General features: G+C 36.4%; 1 pseudogene; it reads right to left on the bottom strand.

The window, feature by feature from the left end:
- Positions 1-2,953: 2,953 nt before the first annotated feature.
- On the bottom strand, positions 2,954-9,448 carry LOC111148852 (annotated as a pseudogene).
- Between the last annotated feature and the right edge of the window lie 540 nt (positions 9,449-9,988).

Below are 9,988 nucleotides of genomic sequence, written 5' to 3'. Positions count from 1 at the left end.
GGCAAGCATGGTCTAGGACAAAGTCACTGAAATGTGCAGCAGCAAGAGCAAGTGGAAAACAGGGCCATGGAGCTTCAGAATATAACACATACAGGTACAGACACATGTTAACATATACATTAATATCAATAATTTTTCTTTTAAGATTTTATTTATTTATTTGAGACAGACAGAGAGCACAGGCATAGGAGGATCAGAGAGAGAGGAAGAGGCTGACTTCTCGCTGAGCACAAAGTGCTACATGGGGCTCGATCCCAGAACCCTGGGATCAAGACCCACGCTGAAGGCAAATGCTTAACTAACTGAGCCACCCAGATGCCCCACATTAATAGCAATTATTTTTCAACAAACACAAGTTAGGAGAAAGTTAAAAAGGAAAGCAATATATATCTGAACTATCTTCTTTAAAAAAAGATAGCATTAATCATTATTTTGGTGATCATTTTTTTTTTGTATAGAAAGTGGCTTTCTTCATCTTTTTTTAAAAATCATTTATTCTCAGCAAAATCAAATATATCATTGAGTTTACATAGAAATACAATTTTCAACTGGATCTTCATAAAAATGCACTGGTGAAACAAACGTTCATAATTAATGACCAATTATGTACTATTTAGTCATGTCAGTAGCAGAATTGATTACCATTAAAAATTGGTAAAGTGACATATTGTAAGTGTGCAAATACCATATTAGTACTCTATTGTGTTACCATTGGTAATAAATGGTCACTAAATATATACTTATTACATAAAGCTTTTAAAGTACAATAAAAATACAAATTCTATCTGTTAAAAAAAAAAAGTCATTGATACAACTTCTAAGCATCCTCATTATACAAATTCTAAAATACTATATGACAACAAAATTATAAAGATTCTTCTTTATGAAACATATACTAACCTTTAATTAAGGTACAGCTTAACAGATAACAGAAAACAAATAAGGCTTAATATATATCATAGAACATTATGAAGATTATTACAAATATAGATTTGTAGATTACAAATATAGATTTGAAGATTATACAAATATAATATTGCATAAGTATATTTAATTTCTTTTCCTAGTGAATATGTACCTTTAGCACTTGACAAAAATTCCCATGATAAAAGAAAACCCGAGGGGCGCCTGGGTGGCTCGGTGGGTTAAGCTTCTGCCTTCGGCTCAGGTCATGATCCCAGGGTCCTGGAATTGAGCCCCACATTGGGCTGTCTGCTCAGCAGGGAGCCTGCTCCCCTTCCTCTCTCTCTGCCTACTTGTGATCTCTGTTTGTCAAACAAATAAATAAAATCTTTAAAAAAAAAGAAAACTCGGTGTGGTGCATAAATAATGAATTTTGGAACACTGAAAAAAATAAAATAAAATAAAATTTAAAAAATTAAATTAAAAAAATAAAAGAAAACTCTATTTTTGAGAACTACCCCAGTCTAAGCTCACATTTTCATTAATTTAATATATTTTTATGATGCAATGAACCAAACTATAAATTTTAATCATAGGTTCTTCTTGCACTGAGTACCAGTTAAAGTCCGTTATATAATGGGCAGAGGTATAGAAAACATTTTTAAAAGTCAGAGTTCATCAGCACATTATGAATTAAGTACAAGAAAATTTTATTGTTCATGGTAACCCAAACTGAGAAGCCACTTGATTTTTGTAAAAAATGGAATTCTGACTTCAACAAAAACAAATACAAATTAATATTGCTAAATAATACTGATGATTCATAAAGAATAATTGCTACAGATTTTAAAATATCAAAATTAATGGTGCATCACAAAATAAAATTTGGTGAGAAAATGTTTATCAAAGGAGAAAATATGAGAATAATATTATTCAGTGAGAAAAAACATATTTGGTAAAGTAAATGTGGGTAATAGATATTGCAACTATAGATAACATACATTCCAAATGATTTTTTTAAAGACTAGATCAGATGATGTTTAGATGTTTAGCAATAAACATATCTCATAAGAAATTAAATTTTAAGTGTTTTGTAATGAGTGAATTTTTGTTTTTTCCATTATCCTTATTTATGAAATAAAAGATTTAGAGTAAGCCAATAATAATAGCTAACATTATTACTTTGCTTTTACTAATAAATAATTATTTAGCTTAATTATTTTGAAAATTATATTTTTGCTATTTTACCTGCTAAAAATGACCTTGTGGCATTGTATTTGAAGTTTACATTTTGCCAATGATATGAACAACATTTAATACATAAAATAACATCGTCTATGCATGGTGACATGCTTATTGGTTTGAATATAGAACATATTTAGTTTGGCACTGGTATATCTCCTCAAGACTTTGAAAGCAGACAAAGTCAATTATCATATGGTTTCACTTACTTGTGGAACATAAGGAATAACATGGAGGACATTAGGAGAAGGAGAGAAAAAGTGAATTGGGGCAAATTAAAGGGGGAGATGAACTATGAGAGACTGTGGACTCTGAGAAACAAACAGGATTTTAGAGGGGAGGGGCTGGGGAGATGGGGGAGCCTGGTGGTGAGTATTAAAGAGTGCACGTATTGCATGGAGCACTGGGTATTATACATAAACAATGAATCTTGGAACACTGCATCACAAACTAATGATGTGTTTTACGGTGACTAACATAACACGATAAAAAAACAAAACTTTGGAAGGTATCATCAAGGTATGGCTTTTGGAAATCAACAATAACCTAGCAGCCTGGAAAATGAACACAAATTTCAAGATGCTAATTATTCAGAACTCAGACAAAAACAGATATTTGGATAATTTGTTTTTTGATTATAAATTCATCTACAAGAGAAACAGAAAGGAACATAAAATTCTGACTTACTTCTCAGTGAGTTATTTTTTTTTAAATAAACATTATAGATCAATAGTGGAAGACATTTTACTAAAATAATTTTCAAAAAGTAAAGATCTTCAAAAATATATTGGCACACATATACTACCTGTCATAAATTAATAAGGAATGACGTATATGCATACAAAACAAATTTAACACAAATCTGGATCTCTTGTTCTTGATATGAGCACCTGCTATCTCATGTTTCAAGATAAAATACTGTGCCTTCCAGGAGTTAGTCCCATTTTGAATCACTCCTGCATCTCATCTAATTTTGATTAATGGAAATTGAGAGGGAAATCCCCTGCTCCACAGTTAAATGAGTCAAAGGGTTCTGCTCTAAACGAGTCCCCTTGATCTCAGTAGATCTACTCGGTATTGGAGGTAGCTACTTTCCATTGAGAGTAGATGTCAAAGATGTGTGTGATATTGGAGAAAATGGTATCGTATCAAAGATGTCAGTGGAGGGTGACTTAGGTGTCACACTGATGCTGGAGATGTAGATACTTAGGTTATTCTTAACTGGCTTTCCAAATCTTGTACTTTGTTTTTAAGTTCCATATTTTCAGTTTCTAAGTCTTGAATTCTTTTCTGTAATCTTGCAATCTGTTTTCTTGTTTCAACATCTTTTCCTCCAGATTCTGGAAATCTCCTCTATGCCAGGTCAAATGCTTGGCCAATTCCTAAAGTTATTTCTTGAGCACACTTTTCACTGTCAAATACATAGCACAAATATTTATTTGACTCAGAATCTTTGCATATGAAAGTGAATATCCTCTTGTCAGTTTTGTCATCTGCACAAAATAATATTCTATGAAGCTGGCAATTGTGTTGGCCTTCCTTTGTTTTCAGTTCTGGAACTTTGACTCCATGTACTGGTATTTGCAGCTCAACTTTAGGAATTTTCTGGCCTTCAGATTTCTTTTTTTTTTTTTTAAAGATTTTATTTATTTATTTGACAGAGAGAAAGATCACAAGTAGGCAGAGAGGCAGGCAGAGAGGGGCGGGGGGGAAGCAGGCTCCCCGCTGAGCAGAGAGCCTGATACAGGGCTCGATCCCAGGACCCTGAGATCATGACCTGAGCCAAAGGCAGAGGCTTAACCCACTGAGCCACCCAGGTGCCCCAAGGCCTTCAGATTTCTTGATAGGTTTTGCAAAGTGGAGTTTCTTGACAGCACCTCCCACAACTTCTGTTCCTTTAGGCTGCTCCACTTCTGTACTGCCAAGAAACTTAGCGTTATAGGGAATGTAACGTTTTGAATAAACTTCAGGCATATGCATCCATGTTTTGTCTTTCTTCCTGCTTAAAGCATAGTTCCCGATGATCAGATGAATAGATGTTCGGTTCAATCACACTTTATATCCTGGGAGTGCTGGAACACGGTTGAAAGAATAGGCAGGCTCTTGACTTTGAATAGTTTCAATCATACAGCTACCCTCTGAGTTCTTCAATCACTTTCTCTCCTGAGGGACCCGTGCAGTCGAGTCAGCCTGTGGGCAGGGGTGTGGAGAGCTGCCGTGTCCTTCGAGCCTGGTGATCTCTGCTCCTACTCAGCCCAGGCACTTTTTCCGTGGCTGTGAGGAAAAGTTTTTTGACATCAGCAATGGTGCTGGACGGGGGACCGTTCAGCTGGGGGCCTTTCTTCATCTGTTTTAAGACATGATTCATTTATAGAGAATATTTTTAAAAATCAGGAACAAGGGCACCTGGGTGGCTTAGTCAGTTGAGCACCTACCTTCAGCTCAGGTCATGATCCCAAGGTCCTGGGATTGAGCCCAATATCGGGCTCCCTGCTCAGTGGGGAGCCTGCTTCTCCCTCTCCCACTCTCCCTGCTTGTGTTTCCTCTCTCATGTCTCTCTCTCTGTCAAGTAAATAAATAAAATCTTTAAAAAAAAATCAGAAACTGATGTGATAGAGCAGATAGCTAGTTCCAGCTTTCTTCACATGCCTTTAGCTCATGTTCTGTTCTTGAACACGATTGTGTAGACTTAAGAAGACCAAACAAGATTGCTAGTGTGACATCTCCAATCTCCTACATAAAAGAGCTGATCCTGTAGTTCCCAGGGGCAATTTATGAAAGAGTTTGTTCACTTAATGACATATCCATCTTACTTTAGGATATAGCTATAATTCTCTGTGTGCTCAGTATGCTGCTTCAGAGCTTATACACTCAATGAAATAAAAAATAGCAGGTATATTTCTTAAACTAGACTATGACTATGTTTATGACTATGTTTGAAACCATTGTTAGTAGAGTACTGGTAGGGCAAAAGAGCACACGATCTGCCATTAATAGCAATATTAAATGGTAAAAGACTATTTATATAAATAGTTATGAGATAATGGTACAAGTCATTCAATTTTATCTTAGAAAATATTTATTTGAATATTTAGCTTGTTTTTACATTAGTTATATCCAAGTCTCTTATATTCAAGTTTTGATATCCACCTGCAAGTAAGAAAGCCTGGTCTGTCTTATATCTGTCACTTTTTTTCAATGCTTATCTTAGTTTTCAGCTACTAAATGACTGCAGAATAAAAAGTGCCTTAAAAAAATCCCAAGTAGGGACACCTGGGTGGCTCAGTGGGTTAAAGCCTCTGCCTTCGGCTCAGGTCATGATCCTGGGGTCCTGGGATCTGGCCCTGCATCGGGCTCTCTGCTCACCAGGGAGCCTGCTTCTTCCTCTCTGCCTGCCTCTCTGTCTACTTGTGATCTCTGTCTGTCAAATAAATAAATAAAATCTTTTAAAAAAATCCCCAGTAGAAGATACTAAGGAATAAAACTGTAGAAATTATAAATAAAACTGATTTTTAAAAGATTATGGTAGAGCTTTTCTGTTTTGAATTATTCTCAGCTTTGATTATTAATACTTTGGTGGAGACCATAAGCCAAAATATTATGAGGTGAGTATAAGACATGATATGTTGTACTTTCATAATATTTCCCCTTTCAAAGACTTTAATATTGGCATCAAATCTGTGAGGAGACAACAGTAATAATTGGATGACAGAGTGAATGATGAAATACCTTATTTATTGGGAATAGAGAATGTGTAGGGATACAAAGGTAGGTTGAAACTTAAAAATCACAAAAAACCACCCTGTTTCCTCTTTTTTTTTTGTCTTCCACTTCTGCCCTTTATTCAAAGTGTGACCTAGTAAAAATAATATTAATAATACATTTTGAATGCTAGTCAAGAAGTTACATAAGCTTCTCATTTGAAGACTTTGGAATGACAGATGTAGTTCAATTGCCTGAGCATCTAAATTGATTCTGTAATATAATTGCTGGAAGACCACAGATGAGGAAAATGATTTATGTCTCTCTATGCAATTTTTTCTAGTCTATGTCTATCATTTTGTTGAGATAGAAACATCTGAAAAGTTGTTGTCTGTAGACTAAGCATCAAATAGAGTTTGGCACTTTTCTACTGCATATGACTTAAATGCCTTTGGTTGGCATATTTTGTATCCTACCTCTTCTTAATAACATAGAGAGAGCCAACTTTCCTGAGCACTCATATTACGGAGAACATAGAGATATTGATAAATGCATAATCATAAATCAAAATGACTGAAAATTTCCAGTCATGGTACAGTACAAACATGAATATTTATGTCCCTAAGTAATAAATATTCTCCCTATAAATTAATTGGTTGGCATATGATTTAGAAATCGGTATTTGTTAATTTTGTTGGCCTAAGTCTGTCCTCTGGGCAAACTAAATAAGATTTGCAGATCTGCAAAATTAAGAATCAGCTTAGAATAGCGTCTCCTGGTGACATCTGAAAGTAATCTGTGGGTAATACATTTACACATCACTCAAGTAAAGCTAATACAAATATAAAGTGCTAGGAAGCCAGGAGTAGAAGACAAGAAATTATGTAGATCTTCCTAATTCAGAAATGAACCCACCTGCTTACTTCTCAATTGTTACAGTGTCTCCTCAAGAATTTCTTAAGCAGTTGCTGCCTGATGATAAACAGGTCGTCTCAGATATTGTTCATTGACACAGAACACCTTTGTGGTTTCCGCACATTAAAAGCAAAAAAAATTCATTGCCATTTTACAGCTGCAGAAAAATGTTTTTGTGAATGCACATGGCATACCTTCTGGGCCTTCCAGAATTAAGTCATGACATAGATAGTTGAGGGTTAGTTTCCAGAGAAATGTAGAGACCTATGGGACCAGGGCTGTTGTGAGTTAATAATTTTCAGCTGGACGTACTACATCCATTCAACAAATAGTGCCCTTGCATCTAGATATGCCCTCTGTAGCTGTTCCTCCCCCTGTCCCTTCCAGTGGAGAAGGGCCTTTGCTACATAATTCAACGTGAGGAATAAACGTGATGCCCCACGTGCCCTTGCTGGTATATGCTATTGCCCAAGTAAATACTAGGCTTTCCTCTTAATATTGTCCTTGCTTCTATTTGGAGAATCAGTACCTAGTGAGGATTATGCTTTTGGGTGCTATGCCTTTCTCATCGCTTTGGAATGGGAACACCATAAAATATATTAGAACCAAAGACACAGTGAAACATATCAAGTGACAGTGTGTGGTGTGTGACAATGTGTGGCATCTCTGCATCTGGGATTTGGACGAGAACTCTACCTTCTGGCAATTCCTTAAGGAGACTTAGGAAATAACTCTGCTTTAGAGATGTCTTTACATCTTGACTGCTCTTTCCATCCAGGAGAGTAGCTGAGTAAGAATCAGTGTTTTCCTCTGTGTAGCTCCCTTCCCATCAGACGCGAAGAAAAATGGGAAAAAATGCCTCTATTTAGATTTGATGAAAATAGGAATCAGAGCTGCCCTGTTGCTCTGACTAGTTATAATATAAAGTGGGCACTTGTGGAGTTATTTTTATACCTATTTCTAAACTAGTAGAGATGTTTATGGAAGAGTGTTCATACTGTGGAGATAGTGTGGAAAAGTCAAAGGAACACCAGACTTTCTGATCAAGGACCTTGGTGGAATCCCTGATCTCATGTATTTCGTGTAGCTGTGTGACACTGCTTTGTGATTTTTAGCTTGGTAATATTTGGAAAGTTCATAAATCACAGTGAACCATCATTCTTTTATGTGTAAGATGGGAATAAGAACCGCATTACTGATGTGAGAAGTAAATGTGATATCTCATGTGATCATGATGGTGTATGACACTGTTCAGTAAATGGTAGCCATTAGTTATTACAGTAAGTAATCTCTGGCTACAGGCTCAGAAAATGGATAGCAGGTAGCCAGCTATCTCAAACTGAGTTTATTCTTTGTTATGAAAAAAGAATCCACAGATTTCTTCTCAGTGTAAAAGATTTGCATGCTTCTATACCATGTGCTATTTTGGAAAGAATAAAAGATTGGAGGTATTGATACTTATTGTGTGATATACCTTTATGATATTACATTTTTCACACATGTATTCATACCTTCAAAGCTTTAAGAGGACACACTATTTGTCCTTAAATATCACCCAAGTTTGGGTTTCTGAAAGGAGTGTTTAAAATCTAATTCTTAGTGATAGAAAAATGAACGCATGCCGAAATCCTATAACAAATTTATCAGGTCCATAAATAATTAGCTGTGGATTTATACTGTGATTTAGGAAAATATGCATATGGTTATGATTTACCTAGAAGGAGAATGCAACAAAATATTTTGTAGTTCTATTTTTCAAAATATCATAAATAGTTGGAGAACGTGATTATTAGTCATATACTAACAATTTTCAGAATATTAGCATCCAAATGAAAATGTTCAGGTCTTATTAAAATATTCCAACTTTAAGACCAAATCCTTTATATGAAAATTCATCTTTTGTACCATCCATTCATTCCACATGAATATTTATTGGGTCCCTGAATTTATAATGCTGAGAAAATGAGTTTCCAAGTTCATAGTTGTGGTTTATGTGGACTCCAAATTATTTCACCACTGGAAACAGTCAGAATAGAGGATAGCTAGACAGGGATGGTATTTAAAGGGCAACATGTGTTGACGTCCATGGTGTGGCCCTGTCCAGCTTTCCAACCCCAGCCTGTGCTACTTTTGTCCTATATGATCCAGATATAGCTCTCTTTAACGTAGCCCTATTATATCTTGATCTAGTTCTGAATATAAACCATCTCTCAGTTCTTTATATAGCAATTTGGGGCAGAAACTTCCCCAAGGCCTTTGAATACTCTGGTAATGCATCTTTCCTCTTATGTCTGCCTTTCTGCATTTACGGGAATCCCCACATTGTGAATTTCACCTGCCCAGCAAAAACATTGTAACTCCAAATTCCTGGCTTCCTTGCGTGAAGAAGCAGATCCGTGTCGAGGACGACTAATCAGACCTACTGTCAGTAAACCATCAGAAGTTCTGGACGGTGCTTCACTTTTTGCTGTTGTGACAGGAATAGAGACGTCTGGGCTTTGGTGCTACAGTAGCTGTTTTCCAGTGGTTAGGAAGTCAAGTTCTTCACACCAAAGTGACATCAGTGGGCAGGAGATATGGTGTACCCTGGTCCTGGTGGGTCAGCAGAAACATCACCAGCTGCTACTTTGTTGTTTGGGTTTAGGTTTTGTCCTGGAAAGCTTTGTCTCAGAGCCTGGTTCTCCATTTTTCCCGACAATGTTGTAAGCTACCTGATAGACTTTAAGCATCTTCCGGTTACCAGTGGGACTTAGCTTCTGTTTCCTGGAACTGTGAATTCTGTCTGTTGAACATCCCCAATGCAGCCCTATTTAAGAGAGCCTGCTTCAGCTATTTTTTTTTTTTTTCTTAGAGTGTTGTTTTGTTTCCTTCTTAGCATGTAACGCAAGTTCTAATTATTTATTGACTTGATTTTTATGTCTCCACAGGGACTGTAAGTGTCTCCAGTGCTGAGGTAGCCTTTTTTTTTTTTTAAGAATTTATTTATTTATTTGACAGAGAGATTACAAGTAGGCAGAGAGGCAGACAGAGGGAGAGGGGAAGCAGGCTTTCTGCTGAGCAGGGAGACCCCGGGGCTCGATCCGAGGACCCTGAGATCATGACCTGAGCTGAAGGCAGAGGCTTAACCCACTGAGCCACCCAGGCACCCCCTGAGGTAGCCTTCTTATGCACCATTGTATCCACTGCATCAAGTAGGGTACTTGACATTTAATAGTCATTCAGTAAG

Source organism: Enhydra lutris, unplaced genomic scaffold, assembly GCF_002288905.1.
Source record: "Enhydra lutris kenyoni isolate GAN:26980312 unplaced genomic scaffold, ASM228890v2 scaffoldscaffold21, whole genome shotgun sequence".
Classification (NCBI taxonomy): Eukaryota; Metazoa; Chordata; class Mammalia; order Carnivora; family Mustelidae; genus Enhydra; species Enhydra lutris.
Note: the sequence above shows the minus strand (reverse complement) of the source record. Positions and strands in the feature narration are given on the sequence as shown.